This window comes from Pituophis catenifer, unplaced genomic scaffold (genome assembly GCF_029215685.1).
Source record: "Pituophis catenifer annectens isolate HBS135680 unplaced genomic scaffold, rPitCat1.0.hap2 SCAF_2, whole genome shotgun sequence".
Classification (NCBI taxonomy): Eukaryota; Metazoa; Chordata; class Lepidosauria; order Squamata; family Colubridae; genus Pituophis; species Pituophis catenifer.
In genome coordinates this window covers 6,062,867-6,078,749 of record NW_027256882.1, presented here as the reverse complement: position 1 = coordinate 6,078,749, position 15,883 = coordinate 6,062,867, and the positions used below count along the sequence as shown (strand labels likewise).

Sequence of the window (15,883 nt, the reverse complement as noted above, 5' to 3'; positions counted from 1 at the left end):
TGCACGTTTCTTATCTGTACTTAGGACATAAAGGATTGCTGAGAGGCAGAACTTTCCCTTCTTGAATTTAAAACTCCCGGCTGGGAGATTGCTTCAAAATGATTGGAGGTCAGCTGCTTGAGACTGCAACATCAAATCTCTCCCCCACAGATTTACATGAATGGGGAGAATAACAGGCTTTAATTGAGCTGTACGTTTGCCATCAAGAGCTGTTACCGGAAGCCATTTGGTGCTGAGTCGAGCTGCTTGAGAGTAGAATCAATTTCTTGTTTATAGGAAAGCAGGCAAGAAATAAATGCAAGCACAGCGTTTCCAGACTAGCCTGTTTAAACTGTAAGAGTAACCCTTTTTTATATCCTAAAACATCTTTTGATTTTCTATGTGACCCTTTAAAGTCTTTTGAAATTCTTAATAAATAATTGTTTTATAGTCTACTCTGTTTTTCCTAGCCCTTTGTAATTGTTTGTTCCCTATAATTATTCAGCTTGCTATTTCTGTGTTTTTCTCCTTTCCTCATGTGTTAAAAATTCTAGTTGCTTTAACTTGATTTCTTTTCCTTCTTGGGTGTTTGCTTTTCTTTCCTGTGTCCCAAATCTGCTTTAATGTTGCTGGCCCCTGTAATTTCGTCCTTCCTTTGTTGTGGAAAATAAGGTGGCTTCAGCTTCTTAATGTCCCATGGAGAAAGGTGGGGGCTGAAACTCTGCCTAAGTTTCTTCTGTCTTTCAACAAGGGTAAAACATTTTTGATGGTAATGAGGCAAATAAAGCCATTCAATACAATATACTTTTTGCTGTTCTAAAACTCCCAATATTTTTATGTAGTTTACTAGTAGGAAATATTAAGAAATAACTGACAATCTCTATGAGAGATTCAATCCACAAATTAAATACTCAAGATGTTATTAATTTTCTCAACTGTAGCACATACTACAGATGAAACTATAATTAAATCTCCTGGCTTTTTCTTTTTAGTCAATGATTCAAATAATGGATTAAGTAAATGCGTAGGTAACAAAAAATATAAGCCAATCCAATTAATAGTACCCAGCAATTATTGCAAATTTACTAAAGAAATAACTTTTGGTAACTTTAAATAAGGAAAAGCCGGAGCAGGAAAAACTGCAACAGTTTATATCAGTGGTTCTCAACCTTCCTAATGCCTCCCAAAAGTGCGAGGACCAGTCAAAAATAACTTTTTCAGCCCTCTGAGTAGTCCATGGGCACAAAAGGACTACCCAGAGGGCTGAAAAAAGTGATTTCTGACAGGTCCTCACACTTTTGACCAGTCTTCGCACTTATGACTGGTCATCATTTATGCCCATTGTAGCATTCTTAACAACCGTGTCACTCATTTCACAACTGCTTCTCCTCACCATGGTGACAAAACAGGGCAAAAACGTAAAATGTGAGGACAGTCGTAAATTCGAGGACTGGTCAAAAGTGCGAGGACCAGTCACAAAAAATGTTTTCAGCCCTCTGAGTAGTCCATATGCACAAAAGGATACAGCAATAGAGAGGGATGAAGGAAGGGAAGGGAAATTAGAGTAGGAGTGAGGGTAAGAGAGGGAGGAAGAGAGGAGGAGAAGGAGAAAGGAAGAGGAAGTAGGGAGGAGAAGAAGAGGGGGAGGAAGAGAAAGTAAGAAGGAAAGAAAAGAGAGAGGTGGTAGGTTTGAGGAGAAAGATTGCTGTACAATAAAAAAGATGAAAGGGAAGAAAGCCAACCCCAAACAAATATAAAGATATTAAGATAAAGAATGAATTGTTAAACTTTAAAGAATAAAAGAGAACAAATATGAATAAATAGCAATAATTAGAAACACACATACAAACATACAATGTATTTTCTTTGAACAGAGTATTTGGCCGGTTCACAAATTTAAACAGTGTTTAGTCATTTCAATTAAATTTACAATTTCTATATTTCCTTTTTGCCATATTTATTCCTCATCTATTTTTTTAAAAAAACAATATTACTCTTCATCCTCATCTCTAATCTGAATCAAATTCAATTTTTCCCTTCTATTCTATATTATACCCCTTCGCATTGTCATCTATTTTTATATCCATCCTCACATTGGTTAATTATGTAATTATGTAATACAGTTGTTTAATACAAATTCAAATTTTAATATAAATCAATTAGTTATATAACTATCTTTTTTGTATATTAATCAATATGAATAATAATAATAATAATTTTATTTCTATACCGCCCTTCTCCCGAAGGACTCAGGGCAGTGTATAGCCTATTAAAAGCACAAGACAAATATCAATTAAAATAATTTAAAATTATTAAATAATTTGGCTCAATTTAAAACCCCAGAAATTTAAAACACCCAATTTAAAATTATTATGTTGATAGCCCGGCCTGGCGGAACAACAGGGTCTTGTATGCACAGTGAAATACCTGGAGGTCGGAGATCTTACGCATTTCTGGGAGCAGTTCATTCCACAGGGCTGAGGCACCCACAGAGAAGGCCCTCCCCCTGGGTGTCGCCAGCCGACATAACTTGGCCGATGGCACCCTGAGGAAATCCTCTCTGTGGGAGCGAACTGGCCGGTGGGAGGCTATCAGTGGCAGAAGTCAGTCTCGAAGGTACCCGGGTCCTATGCCATGGAGCGCTTTAAAGGTGGTGACCAACACCTTGAATCGCACCCAGAAGACCACTGGGAGCCAGTGCAGCTCGCACAGGAGGGGTGTCACGTGGGCACAACGAGTTGCACCCATAACTACCTGCGCGGCCGCATTTTGGACCAGTTGGAGCCTCCGAGTGTTCTTCAAGGGGAGCCCCATGTAGAGAGCATTATAATAGTCCAGCCGGGAGGTGACGAGGGCGTGAGCGACCGTGCACAAGGCGTCCCGGTCCAGAAAGGGCTGCAACTGGCAAATCAGGCGAACCTGATAAAAGGCCCCCCTGGCCACGGCCGTCATATGCTCTTCAAAAGACAGCTGTGCATCCAGCAGGACACCCAGATTGCGAGCCCTCTCTGTGGGGGGCAAAGATTCACCCCCAATAGTCAAGGATGGCACCTGCTGACTATATCGGGACGCCGGAAGGCACAGCCACTCGGTCTTGGAAGGGTTGAGTCTGAGCCTGTTCCTCCCCATCCAGACCCGCATGGCCTCCAGGCAGCGGGACATCACATCAAGGGCATCATTGGGGTGGTCTGGGGTGGAGATGTACAGCTGAGTATCATCAGCGTACGGATGACACTTCACCCCAAAACCACGGATGATCTCACCCAGCGGCTTCACATAAATGTTGAACAGAAGGGGTGAGAGGACAGACCCTTGCAGCACTCCCCATGCGAGACGCCTCAAGGTCGACCTCTGTCCCCCTGCCAACACAAACTGCGAGCGGTCAGAGAGGAAGGAGGAGAACCACTGCAGAATTGTGCCCCCTATTCCTAACCCTCTCAACTGCTGCAGCATGATACCATGGTTGATTGTATCAAAAGCCACTGAGAGATCTAAGAGCAACCCCTGTCCCGAGCCCTCCAGAGATCATCCACCAACGCGACCAATGCCGTTTCTGTGCTGTACCCCTGTCTGAAGTCCAACTGGTACGGGTCCAGATAGATAGCTTCATCCAGGTGTCGGGGAAGCTGTCGTGCCACCACGCTCTCAACAACCTTCGCCACAAAACGAAGGTTGGAGACCAGACGGTAGTTGGCTAATTCAGCCGGGTCCAGGGAGGGCTTCTTGAGGAGGGGCCTCATTACCTCTTTCAAGGCAGCAGGAAAGGCACCCTCACTCAGAGATGCACTTATAATTAGCTGGAGCCAGCCTCGTGTAACCTCCTGGGAGGCCAGTACCAACAGGAGGGACACGGGTCCAATAAACATGTGGCGGCACTAGTCCTACCCAGAACCCTGTCCACATCCTCGGGAGCCACAGGATCAAACTCCTCCCAGATAACATTCTCAAGACCTACCCTCGTCTCCTCCCCTGGACTCATCCAATCGGAGTCCAAGCCATCCCGAATCCGAGCGACTTTATCATGCAGGAATTGCACAAAATCCTCAGCACGACCCTGCAAGGGATCTTCCCACACTCCCCCCCCCCGAAGAAGGGAGTGGGTCACCCTGAACAGGGCATCTGGGCGGTTCTCTGCAGATGCGATAAGAGAGGAAAAATGGTTAGATTTTGCCGCTTTTATCGCCACTAGGTAGGTCTTGATATAAGACCTCACCTGTGTCCGGTCGGAATCAGATTGACTAGCCCTCCAAATGCTCTCTAGGCATCTTTTCCGACGCTTCATCTCTCTCAGCTCCTCAGAGAACCAAGGAGCCAATTGAGATCGGCATCGGGTCAGAGGCCGCAACGGTCTGACGCGGTCCAAAGCTCCAGCGGCCACACTCTCCCAGGCGGCCACCAGCTCTTCAGTCGAGTCATGTGCCAGAGTCTCAGCCCCACTTCACAAAAAGGGACTCGCATCCGGCTATCTGAGGAACAGTGGTCTCCCTCGGACAAAGACCTTCCCTAATAATCACCGCCACTCCCCCACCCCTCCCCTGGGCCTTTGGCTGATGAAATGCACGGAAACCTGGTGGGCACATTTCAACGAGTGGGACTCCCCCCTCTTGGCCCAACCAGGTCTCCGTAATACCTGCCAGGTCCGCACCCCCCTCCAAAATAAGATCACAAATGTGGGGGGCTTTATTAACAACTGACCTGGCATTACATAACATCAGCCATGGACCCGGGGCCTGAGGCTCTGTGCAACCCCGGACACGAGTCGCGCATTGGGGGCCGGAGTGCGCAATATGAACATGAATATTCCAATTATTTCCATGCAATCCAATTTCTTACAAATCAATTAATTATATTTACCAATAATAATAAACTAAATATTTTCTCCCATATATTCCTCCAAACCACAACTTAACCATTTCTGCTTTCAACACAATATACAATTAATAGTATCTCAATTATTACAATTCCCTAGTTAAATAGAGCTTTTTTTCTTTTGTGTTTTAAAATCTTGAACCTCCTCTTTTGCCCTAAATTTCCCATTGTTTGCAGTTTTGCACCTACCTTTTTTGGTGAGGAAAAAAAAAAAAAGAAAAAGAAATCTCTCTCTGCCTCATTTTGTCACGTTGCAGCAAAGACCCTGCTTTACTTTCAGTTTCGCTTTTTCAGTATAGCTAGGGGGAAAAAAATCTGCTCCAGGAATTTACCTCTTTGCAGCTAGCTAGCAACACAGCCCTCTGCAAAACAGCTGAGAGCAAATCAGCTGAAAGTCGGGACGCTGATCAAATCAACTTATGGTAATTAACCTATGCTTAAGCTGAAAAGGGCTGTTTTTTTTCTATTTTTGCAGGCACTGGTCTCCTCATTTGTTTTCTTTTAACACTGATCAGCTGTAGGGCGGCCCTTTGAAGCCCCGCGGCAAGAATTTAAATGGTTTGTTTCACTCTAGCCATCAGCTGGGACTCAGGAGGCAGAAATAGATTGGGAGTGGGCGGGGTAAGCGACTGGCGATCCAACAGAGGCAGAGGGTGAGGGTGAGTGAAGGCATGGGGGGGGGGCGAGAGAGGGCTTTGGCGACCCCTGTGAAATGGCCGTTCGACCCCCAAAGGGGTCGCGACCCCCAGGTTGAGGACCACTGGTTTAGATGGTCTCCACCCCTCCCTCACAAGGAAGAGAGGCCCTGAAAGGAAGCTAGGGTCTATATGTGTCTCAGCAGGAGAAGGTCCAGGCTGCCATTCTCCTCCTCCCCCCAACCTGCCACCTTCAGCCTTCATTTTTCAAAGGTTGCAAACAGGACAAAGAGTCTTCAGCTGTTAAATAAAAAATATGCTTTTGCATCAGAGAGCAGGATTAATTCATGAGTGCTGTAGAAAAAAAGATGGGGAAGAAAATTAGAATATAAAGAGACACCTTTACTGTAAATAACATATTCTTCTTCCCTTTCATCCCCCACCCCCAAGGCAGACCCACACTGCAGGGGGGGTGGTTGACAGGCAGGGACACATAGAGAGAGAATCCGCCCATTTCAGGGAGGAAAAGGCTGGGATGCTTCATATGAAGAAAGAAGACGGGGCTACGATGGGGGGTGGCAGCAAAGGGGGGAGCCTGGGCTCACTTGGCCAGAAATTGTGTGAATTCTCACAAGGAGAAGGGGGGTCAGGAAGAAGAGCCTGTCCAGGTTCCAACTGATGAACCCAAAGGAGTCTGTATGGGGTGCCAAGAAGGATCCTCTCGGACCGGAGTGGGGGGAGGTTTCCAGTTCACGGCAAAGTTTTGGAGGGAGTTCATTAAGATGAGAGGGTTGTTGTTATTATTATTATTATTATTATTATTATTATTATTATTATTATTATCTCAAGGGCTTAGCTACCCCTTCCATCTGAGTACGAATGGAGCTGTAGAACGAGCTAACGTAATGATAGAACAATTTAATTTAATTTAATTTATCAAATTTCTATGCTGCCCAACTCCCAAGGGACTCTGATATGTCAATACCTGAGATGCCATGTTAATTATCAGCAATTCAGTTGGGCAGATCTCCTGCCATTTGCTGAAGTGGCCTATAATACCTCAGTGCATAGTAGCACGGGATTCACCTCTTTTAAAATAGCCACGGGGTGGAATTTGTCCCCTGAATACCCTCGGGAACAGTGAGCCTAACAGAATGGGTGGGTTGCTTACAAAATGCATGGGGGCATGTAAACATGGGGTGCTCCCTCCCCAAGGGAGGAATGGGAAGGAATGGCCCCCACCTTCCCTTCCCTTTGGCAATTTCCCAAAACTTGGAAAAATTCTGGGCAAGATTTTAGCATTTGTGTGTGTTTTGTTTTTGATTGCAATACTTTTTCAAAGCTTTGTAAGGAAAAGCTGCCCAAAATCCAAAAATCTGCTCTATCCAAAGCAAGGAGATATTGTTCAGGCATATTTTTTTTAAAAAAGGAACAATTAAGGAATTAAAAAAAACCACCAATAACTTGTAGGAAGGGCTGAGATGAGGGAGGAAGAGGAGAAACTCACCTGCAGGTGGTTGGATGGGAGTTGCTGGAAGGAGAAAAAGACCCAATCAGAAACCTTCATGGGCTGGAGGACTCAGAGATTCCCCCTCCCCATCGATAGCCCATAACAGTTTGGGGGATCTTCCCTTAGTATCTCCTCAAAAACAAATTTATGTTAGTATTTCTCAAAGGAACCCTCTTGGCCACCTGCTAAGCTTGATGAGTGGCCTCCCCTAGAGGGTCCCCTCCCCACAACCTCCCCTCCAGCCCCCCAGACTCACCTTTCTTGCTCTTCAGGTAAGAGAAGAGCCCCACAGCCAGGAAGGCCACTCCTATCACGGCCCCCATGATCCCCGTCCAGAGTTTGCTCCTGGCAGAGCTGGAGGAACGGGGCTCTGGGGAAGGAGAAGGAGCCTCACCTGAGCAGGAGGATCAGGCCCACCTTCCCCCAGGTTGCTCCATTATGGTTCCCCCCATGGGGTGGGTTTCTCCCCCTTCTCAGGGCAGGATGGGGTCCACAGACCATGAGGGGAGGGAGGGGAGGGAGGGGCTTACCCCACTGGATGGTGATGGGGGCCTCCAGGCTGGCATGCCCCACCTTGCAAGCGTAGACATCCCCCCATTGGGGCTGGGTCTCCAGCATCACCTGGAGCTGATAGGTCCAGTCTCCGTTCTGGAGCTCCTCCCCAAAGGCCACGCCCTCCTCCTCCGGCTGCCCGTTCTTCAGCCACTGGACCTCGATCTCCACGGGGTAAAAGCCCGTCGCGGTGCAAAGGAGGATGGTGTTGGGGGAAGAGGGCTCCATCTTGGTGGGGGAGATGGAGACGGTGGGCTTGGCTGGAGGGAAGGAGGAGGAGGAGGCACATGAGAGACACAACAGGGCCCAGAATGGAAGACCAAGTTGGTTAGTTCAGGCCAAGATCCCTTTTCACTCCTGAAAATATTCTGTGTTTTAAGTCATCTTCCAAAGTAAATTTCAGCAAGAAATTAAAAGGGATCCTGAAAGAGGGAAAAATGTTAAATCCTTCCTGATTGGGACCAATTACAGTCTCCAAAAAGAATTCCCCAAATAGGCAAGTCCGACTGGGATAAAGGCTGGAAACGTCCCAGAGGTGGAGGAACCTTCTGCCAGATGTGGTGGACATGGAAAGAAATAACCCAGAAGACGGGAAGGACAGACGCAGCACGAGTCGGATGATTCTTGGGATCTCGTTGAAAATGAAATCACACTTTTAATTAGATCTAATACCACAACATTTGTTTGTTTGTTTGTTTAGTAAACTTAGTTATTTATTAAATTTATTTGCCAAAGTGGCCATAACCAACCCAAAGTCTTAGAGACACTCTCCAAGCCGTGTAAAATGTGATTATTGCAATGAGCATTTGATTTTTGTCTCATTCTAACTTACGAAAAAAAAGACAAAACACGATTTTCATATCCTTATTGTCTTAGACTGTACAGCTTTAGATTACGTACCATTTCATCATAAAGCTTTTGAATGAAAAAATGTCCACTATTTTGTGAAAAAAAATAGTGAACATAATGTGAAAAAAGTGGACTGTCCGCTCAAATAGTGGACACCTGGCAACCGAAACAAGAGTCAGACGTGATTTTTCCCAGAGAAATGGAGGCTGAATTAATTCTGGGGAGAGTTGAGGGAAGGTTGAGAGCCTCTCTTGGTGTCCAGAGAAAAGCTTTGGCCTCTCTGGGGAAGGAGACGCCCGGATCTCTCCGGAGAGAAAAGTCGGCTCAGAAGTCAGAGAAAAAGGAAGAGAAAATTCCCCCAAAGAGACTCAAAGGTCTCCTAAACTGGAGCCTGATCAACAATTTGCTCTAAATACACAGAATTTAATAAATATTCCTGTTCTTTTAATAAAGAAGAGGAACCCCTGGAGAATTATTGGCCTCTTGTCTGAAGTATTTACATGGAAGTAAAAATAATACTTTTGATGAAGAAGAAATTATATGAATCACAATGAAATTCAGGATCACCATTTTGAATTTATAATGAAAATGCATTCTATTTATGGGGATGAAGCTTCTGAGCAGCTAAAGCAACAAACCATCCAGAGATTTTGGTCCTGTCCCTGAACCAGAGGAAGGAAGGAAGGAAGGAGGGAAGGGAGGAAAAGAGGAGGGGAGGATGGGCTTTGGGGTGTTTGGGCAGCTGATGAAGCTACTTTCCCTGAAGGGAAAATCCCCCCAGAGACCCCCAAAAGGGGGGAGGAGGGAGGGAGGCCCTGAGCGGCCCACAAAAGAGACACACTCACAACACCAACACAATTGGCACTTGGGGCACTTTTGGAGGTTATGAAAAATCACTAGATAAATGAATAAAAGTGAAAGTGAAATATCTCTGTTAAATATTATTGGAATGAGAATTATTTCAAGTACTGTGCCAGATGACAAGAATGTTGTGCTGTTTGTAGGGGAAAAATAAACTTTAAACATCGTCCAGAAACAAATTAAACAGCTGAATATTATTATCTCCATGAAAATATCCTCTTTGGTAGTAAAAAGATTTCCAAATGCATCTTATGTGGCAGCTGAAAATCCTCCCAGGTTTGCAGGGAAGAATTTAGGAGTGAAAATGAGTTTTGTCTCCAGACTGAATATGTGGAGAGCAAAATCTCTGTGGGTTCCCCTAAAATATTTAATAATTCCCGGATGGAGCAAATGCTCTAAGAGGCTTTTCTCTCTTAGGATCTGCAGGTTTTCGTCTTATGGAAGAAGGATCTTGTTGGATTCTATGGTGAGATGTTATTTTTGGAGAATCTCTGGGCTCCCAATGGGAACATTAAACTTAACCAGTTCTTAAGTGATGATGCTTTCAAGGCTTCTCTGATTCTAATAAAGGAATATAATTTTTCTGTAAAGGCCGAATAGCAACAAGGGCAGCTAAAATCCTTGATTTGTGCAATGCTTGGCCTCTGAAACCCCATCAGTGGATAGAAATATAGATTTTAATTACAGAAAGAAATAAAATGTAGAAAAAGAAATGTAGGCAACATTGAAGGAATCTGGAAGAGAGAATTTATTTTATTTATTTATTTTATTACATTTCTATACCGCCCTTCTCCCGAAGGACTCAGGGCGGTGAACAGCCAGAAGATAAAACACAGAGATACAAAATTTAAAATAGATTAAAACGGATTAAATAATTTGGCTGAATTTTAAAATACCCCATAATTAAACAGATTAAAATTTGTGTTTAAAATTTAAATTTAAAAAAGGAGAAGATTTAGGCCAGGCCAGCTTGATGAAATAAAAACGTTTTAAGCACACGATGGAAGGTGCGCAGATCTGGGATCCTCCGTATCTCCGGGGGGAGCTCGTTCCAGATCATAGGTGCCCCCACAGCTCTCCCCCTGGGGGCTGCCAGTCGACATTGTTTGGCTGACGGCACCCGGAGGAGCCCCTCTCTATGGGAGCGTACTGGCCGGTGGGAGGCTGTTTGTGGTAGCAGGTGGTCCCGTAGATAACCAGGTCCTAAGCCATGGAGTGCTTTAAAGGTGGTAACCAGAACCTTGAAGCGCACCCGGAAGACCACCGGGAGCCAGTGCAGTTCGCGCAGGAGCGGTGTTACATGGGAACTCCACGTTGCTCCCATAACCACCCGCGCGGCCGCACTCTGCGCCAGTTGGAGCCTCCGAGTGCACCTCAAGAGGAGCCCCATGTAGAGAGCGTTACAATAGTCCAGACGAGAGGTGACAAGGGCGTGAGTGACTGTGTGTAGGGAGTCCCGATCTAGAAAGGGATGCAACTGGCGGATCAGGCGAACCTGATGAAAAATCCTCCCGGTCACGGCGGTCAAGTGCTCTTCTAAAGACAGCCGTGAATCCAGGAGGACACCCAAGTTGCGAGCCCTTTCCGTGGGGGCCAATGATTTGCCCGCAATAGTCAGCGATGGCGCCAGCTGACTATATCGGGACGTCGGAAACCACAGCCACTCGGTCTCAGCCTGTTCCTCCCCATCCAGATCCGTACGGCCTCCAGGCACTGGGACATCACTTCAAGGGCATCGTTGGGGTGGTCCGGGAAGAATGAAAGAATCTGAGGCTTCAGGGCTGAATGGAGGCCTGATTTGTTTCTTATGAACCCAAATTCAGTTTTGTGGGTGTTTTTGAACTCTCCCCCCAAATCAGGAGCCTCCCCAGGAAGGAAGACGGAAGAGATCAGGATTCCTATCATTGGGGGTTTTACATCTCGGTTTAAGCATTGAATCATGATTACAAATTCTAGGCTGCTTCTGTTACTCATTTCTTTCTTTATTGGATTGAAAAGCTGCTGGACTAGAAATGACTGAAATGAAGAAAGAAGCAAAAGAAGCAAAAGAAGCAAAAGATCCATATTAAGGAGACAACAGGTGTAAAAGCGTCCACTAATTCTTTTTTTATTATTTTGGGTAAGAAAAAAACACATTTTTTTAATCCCAAAGTGCCGAAAGCAGCATTTCTGGAGCAGAGGAAGAGAGGGAGGGGCTTCTGGGTGGGAAGAGGGAGGGAGACGGGAGGTTCCTGAATAGGATAAAAATAAATTGGGGATAGAGAGAAATATATATGTAGATACAGGGAGTCCTCGACTTAGGACCACAATTGAGCCCAACATTTCTGTTGCTAAGTGAGACGTTTGTTCAATGAATTTTGCCCCATGTTACGACCTTTCTTGCCACAGTCATTAAGTGAATCACTGCATATTAGGGTGGATTTTCTTGTGGGGGGGAAATGGATCAAAGGGATCCCAGATTCCAGGCAGGAGGAGAGTTTGGAGCCTGGGAAGAAGATTTTGTCCATCTGAGAGTGCAGAATAAATAAATAAATAAATAAATGAGGAGTAAAACCTCCATCCGGGAGGATCCCAAGGAATGAAATGAAAGGGGGGGTTCTGGTGTCCCCCTCCCAGGGAATAGAATAGAATAGAATAGAATAATTTTATTTCTATACCGCCCTTCTCCCGAAGGACTCAAGGCGGTGTACAGCCAAGTAAAAACACAATACAAAATCACAATTTAAATTTAAAAAATTATTAAAAATATTACATTTAAGGCCAATTAACTAAAAAAACCCAGAAATTTAAGAATTCCAAATTTAAAACTCAATTTATGAAGCTAGCCCTGCCTGTCGGAACAACAGGGTCTTCAGTGCACAGCGAAATACCCGGAGGTCGGAGATCTTACGTATTTCCGGGGGCAGTTCATTCCACAGGGCTGGGGCTCCCACAGAGAAGGCCCTCCCCCTGGGTGTCGCCAGCCGACATAACTTGGCTGATGGCACCCTGAGGAGACCCTCTCTGTGGGAACAGACTGGTCGGTGGGAGGCTATCGGTGGCAGAAGTCGGTCTCGAAGGTACCCGGGTCCTGAGCCATGGAGCACTTTAAAGGTGGTAACCAACACCTTGAATTGCACCCGGAAGACCACTGGGAGCCAGTGCAGCTCGCGCAGGAACAGTGTTACATGGGTGCAACGAGTTGCACCCATAACCACCTGCGCGGCCGCATTCTGGACCAGTTGGAGCCTCCGACTGCTCTTCAAGGGGAGCCCCATGTAGAGAGCATTACAATAGTCCAGCCGGGAGGTAACAAGGGCGTGAGTGACTGTGCGCAAGGTGTCCCGGTCCAGAAAGGGACGCAACTGGCGAATCAGGCGAACCTGATAAAAAGCCACGGCCGTCATATGCTCTTCTAAAGACAGCCGTACATCCAGGAGGACGCCCAGATTGCGAGCCCTCTCTGTGGGGGGTAGAGATTCACCCCCTATAGACAGCGATGGCGTCAGCTGACTATACCGGGATGCGGGTAGCCACAGTCACTTGGTCTTGGAAGGGTTGAGTCTGAGCCTATTTCTCCACATCCAGACCCGTACGGCCTCCAGGCAGCGGGACATCACGTCAAGGGCCTCGTTGGGGTGGAGATGTACAGCTGAGTGTCATCAGCGTACTCATGTACCCTCACCCTAAAACCACGGATGATCTCGCCCAGCGGCTTCACATAAATGTTGAACAGAAGGGGCGAGAGGACCGACCCTTGTGGCACTCCCCATGCGAGGCGCCTCGAGGTCGACCTCTGCCCCCCTGCCAACACAAACTGCGAGCGGTTGGAGAGGAAGGAAGAGAACCACCGCAGCACGGTGCCTCCTATTCCTAACCCCCTCAACCGCTGCAGCATGATACCATGGTCGATGGTATCAAAAGCCGCTGAGAGATCTAATAGGACAGAACAGAGGAGCAACCTCTGTCCTGAGCCCTCCAGAGATCATCCACCAATGCGACCAATGCCGTTTCTGTGCTGTACCCCTGTCTGAAGCCCGACTGGTAAGAGTCCAGATAGACAGCTTCATCCAGGTACTGGGGGAGCTGTCGTGCCACCACGCTCTCAACAGCCTTCACCAGAAAGTGAAGGTTGGAGACCGGACGATAATTTGCTAATACAGCCAGGTCCAGGGAAGGCTTCTTGAGGAGGGGCCTCACCACCGCCTCCTTCAAGGCGGCAGGAAAGATCCCCTCACTCAGAGAGGCATTTATAATCCCCTGGAGCCAGCCTCCTGTAACCTCCCGGAAGGCCAGTACTAACCAGGAGGGACACGGGTCCAATAAACATGTGGCAGCACTAAGCCTGCCCAGAATCCTGTCCACGTCCTCGGGAGCCACAGGGTCAAACTCTTCCCAGATAATGTTCTCAAGACCTGCCCCCATCTCCCCCCCTGGACTCACCCAGTTGGAGTCCAAGCCTTCCCGAATCCGAGCGACTTTATCATGCAGGAACTGCACAAACTCCTCAGCTTGACCCTGCAAGGGGTCTTCCCGCCCTCCCTCCCAGACTCACCTCTCCGGCCAATCAGGCGCTCCTCCACCTTGGCCGCCTCGAAGTTCAACGCCCGGTAGTTGATCCGGCAGACGGAATCCACTTGGGCCTTCACGATCTGCATGAAGTGCTCATCCCTGTTCCACTTGTCCACATCGGCCTGCCCCAACGGAGTGACGGCCACAAACTTCCCGCGGTCGCTGTCGAAGCAGGCGATCTCCTGCCGGTCGTAGAAATACCTGAGCAGGAACCGCACCCGCTGTGTCCCGTTGAGGAAGCGGCACTCGTGCTTCCACTGGTACAGGAAATTGGCTGGGAAGGGGAGGAGGAGGGGAAGGAAGGGCGTCAGGAGGGACTCCAGGGCCCATCGCTCCCAGAGGAGGAGAGGGAGGATGGCAGGGGACCCTCTGAGAGAGACTGGAGGAAGACGCCCCCTGGAGGAGGGAAAGGGAACTCTCTCAGTCCCAGAAAGGAAGGGAGGCTTCCTGGGGGGGGGTCTGGAAGGGGGGGAGAAATGGGGGGAAGGGGAGGGACCTCCTCCAGCCTCCCAGGGAGGAAAAAGGCAGGCAGAAGCTCAACTGGTCGGGCAGATCTCCTCTCTGCAGGAAACGTTGGATCTCAAGGGGCAGGAATTGGGGGGGGGGAGGGCTGGAGGGAAAGTAACGTCCATACCCCCCACTCTCTCTTCCTTTGGGAGGGCATATGGGGAGGGGGCATAATGAGGACATCTAGACCGACTCTCCCTGGGTCTCCCAGCCATTCGAACCCGCACCTTCCTTGGGTCCCCCCAGCTTTTCTTCTTCCCCCGAATCTTCAGCCCAACTCCCTCCCTTTGGGGGATTCTCAGGGATCACCCCTGTTTCCTCTCCCCCTCCCCAAAAAGACCCCCTGCCACCCCCGCACCTCAAAGGGAGGGTCTCCAGCCCCCTTCACAAAGGGGAGCCCCCAATCTCCTTCTCCCTCAGTACTCCCCCTCCCCTCCAGGGGGATTACGGGGGTGGGGGCTTTTTGGTCTCCTCCCCAAATTCAGAGGCTCCCCAGAAGGGCCCGAAGCCCCCCTCTTGCCTGACCTTCACAGCCTCCAATCTGAGATTGAGGAGAAAAAGTGAAGTTTCTGAAGAAGCCCAAAGACTTTTGCTCAAATGCCTCTTTTTCCTTCTGGGGATTCAGGGCTGAAAATGCCTCAGTTTCCCTCTTTCGCTTTTCCTCCCCTTCCTCTTTCCCTGCAGCCCCCTCCCCCCTAGACGCTGCGGGGGGGGCGAGAGAAGGGCCCGGCTGAGACCCCCGCTTTGGTTACAATCGGGGAAGGGGGGAGGGGTCCTCCTGGGGGAGATGTGGGGAGAAAGGTGGAGGAGACCACGCAGAGATCGAGGCTGTTGGAGGCTCTGGAGACCCAGCAGCTTTTTTCCCTCCTCCGGGGGTCCCTCCCAGCCCCCTCCTCCCCCCTCCCCCGCCCAGCCCCCTCCTTACCGGGGGTCTCCTCCCCCCCTTCGCTTCCGGGGATCCGGGCCAGCGCCCCCAGCAGCAGCATCAGGGGGAGCCCAGCAAAGGCCATGGAGGCTCCCCACAAGCGCCCCAAAGAGGGAGGAGAAAGAGGCGAAGGCTCCCAGCCCCAGAGGAGGAATCGGAGGGTCTGGAGGGGGCGGGGGGAGTTTTCCTCGGACTTTGGACTTGGGAGTGTCCAGGAAGAGCAGGAGGACCAATGGGAATCCTCCCTTCTGCAGCGTCATCGGTCTCCGGGCAGAGCCTCCCTTGACTTCTCCCGATGCAGGAGATAGTTCCCAGCAGAGAGAGAAGCGGAGAAAGTGGGAGGGGGAATAATTTCAGTTTTGGGGGGCTGCATTCTAGGGGGTCTTTCATGCCAGCTCCGGAGGGGAGGGTGGACTTCCTTTTCCCACCCACCCATGATTCTCATCCAATCCCTATTTGTGCGCCTGGAGGGGCGGACTAGATGCCCTTTGAGTTCCCTCAGTGCCCAGAAGGAGCCTAAGCTGGATCAGCCGAGAGTCCAGGAGGGCAAAGTGGATCCAGAGCTCGAGGGGTCCTTCGGGGCTCAGAAGGGGAGGAGGGAGCCCCCAGCAGCTGCGCTGGATGACAAGGGGGGAGGGGCAGCCC

The 15,883-nt window shown here is 48.6% G+C and overlaps 1 pseudogene; it reads right to left on the bottom strand.

Moving 5' to 3' along the window:
- Window positions 1–5,828: 5,828 nt before the first annotated feature.
- On the bottom strand, window positions 5,829–15,498 carry LOC139309268 (H-2 class II histocompatibility antigen, E-S beta chain-like; annotated as a pseudogene).
- Window positions 15,499–15,883: the final 385 nt, after the last annotated feature.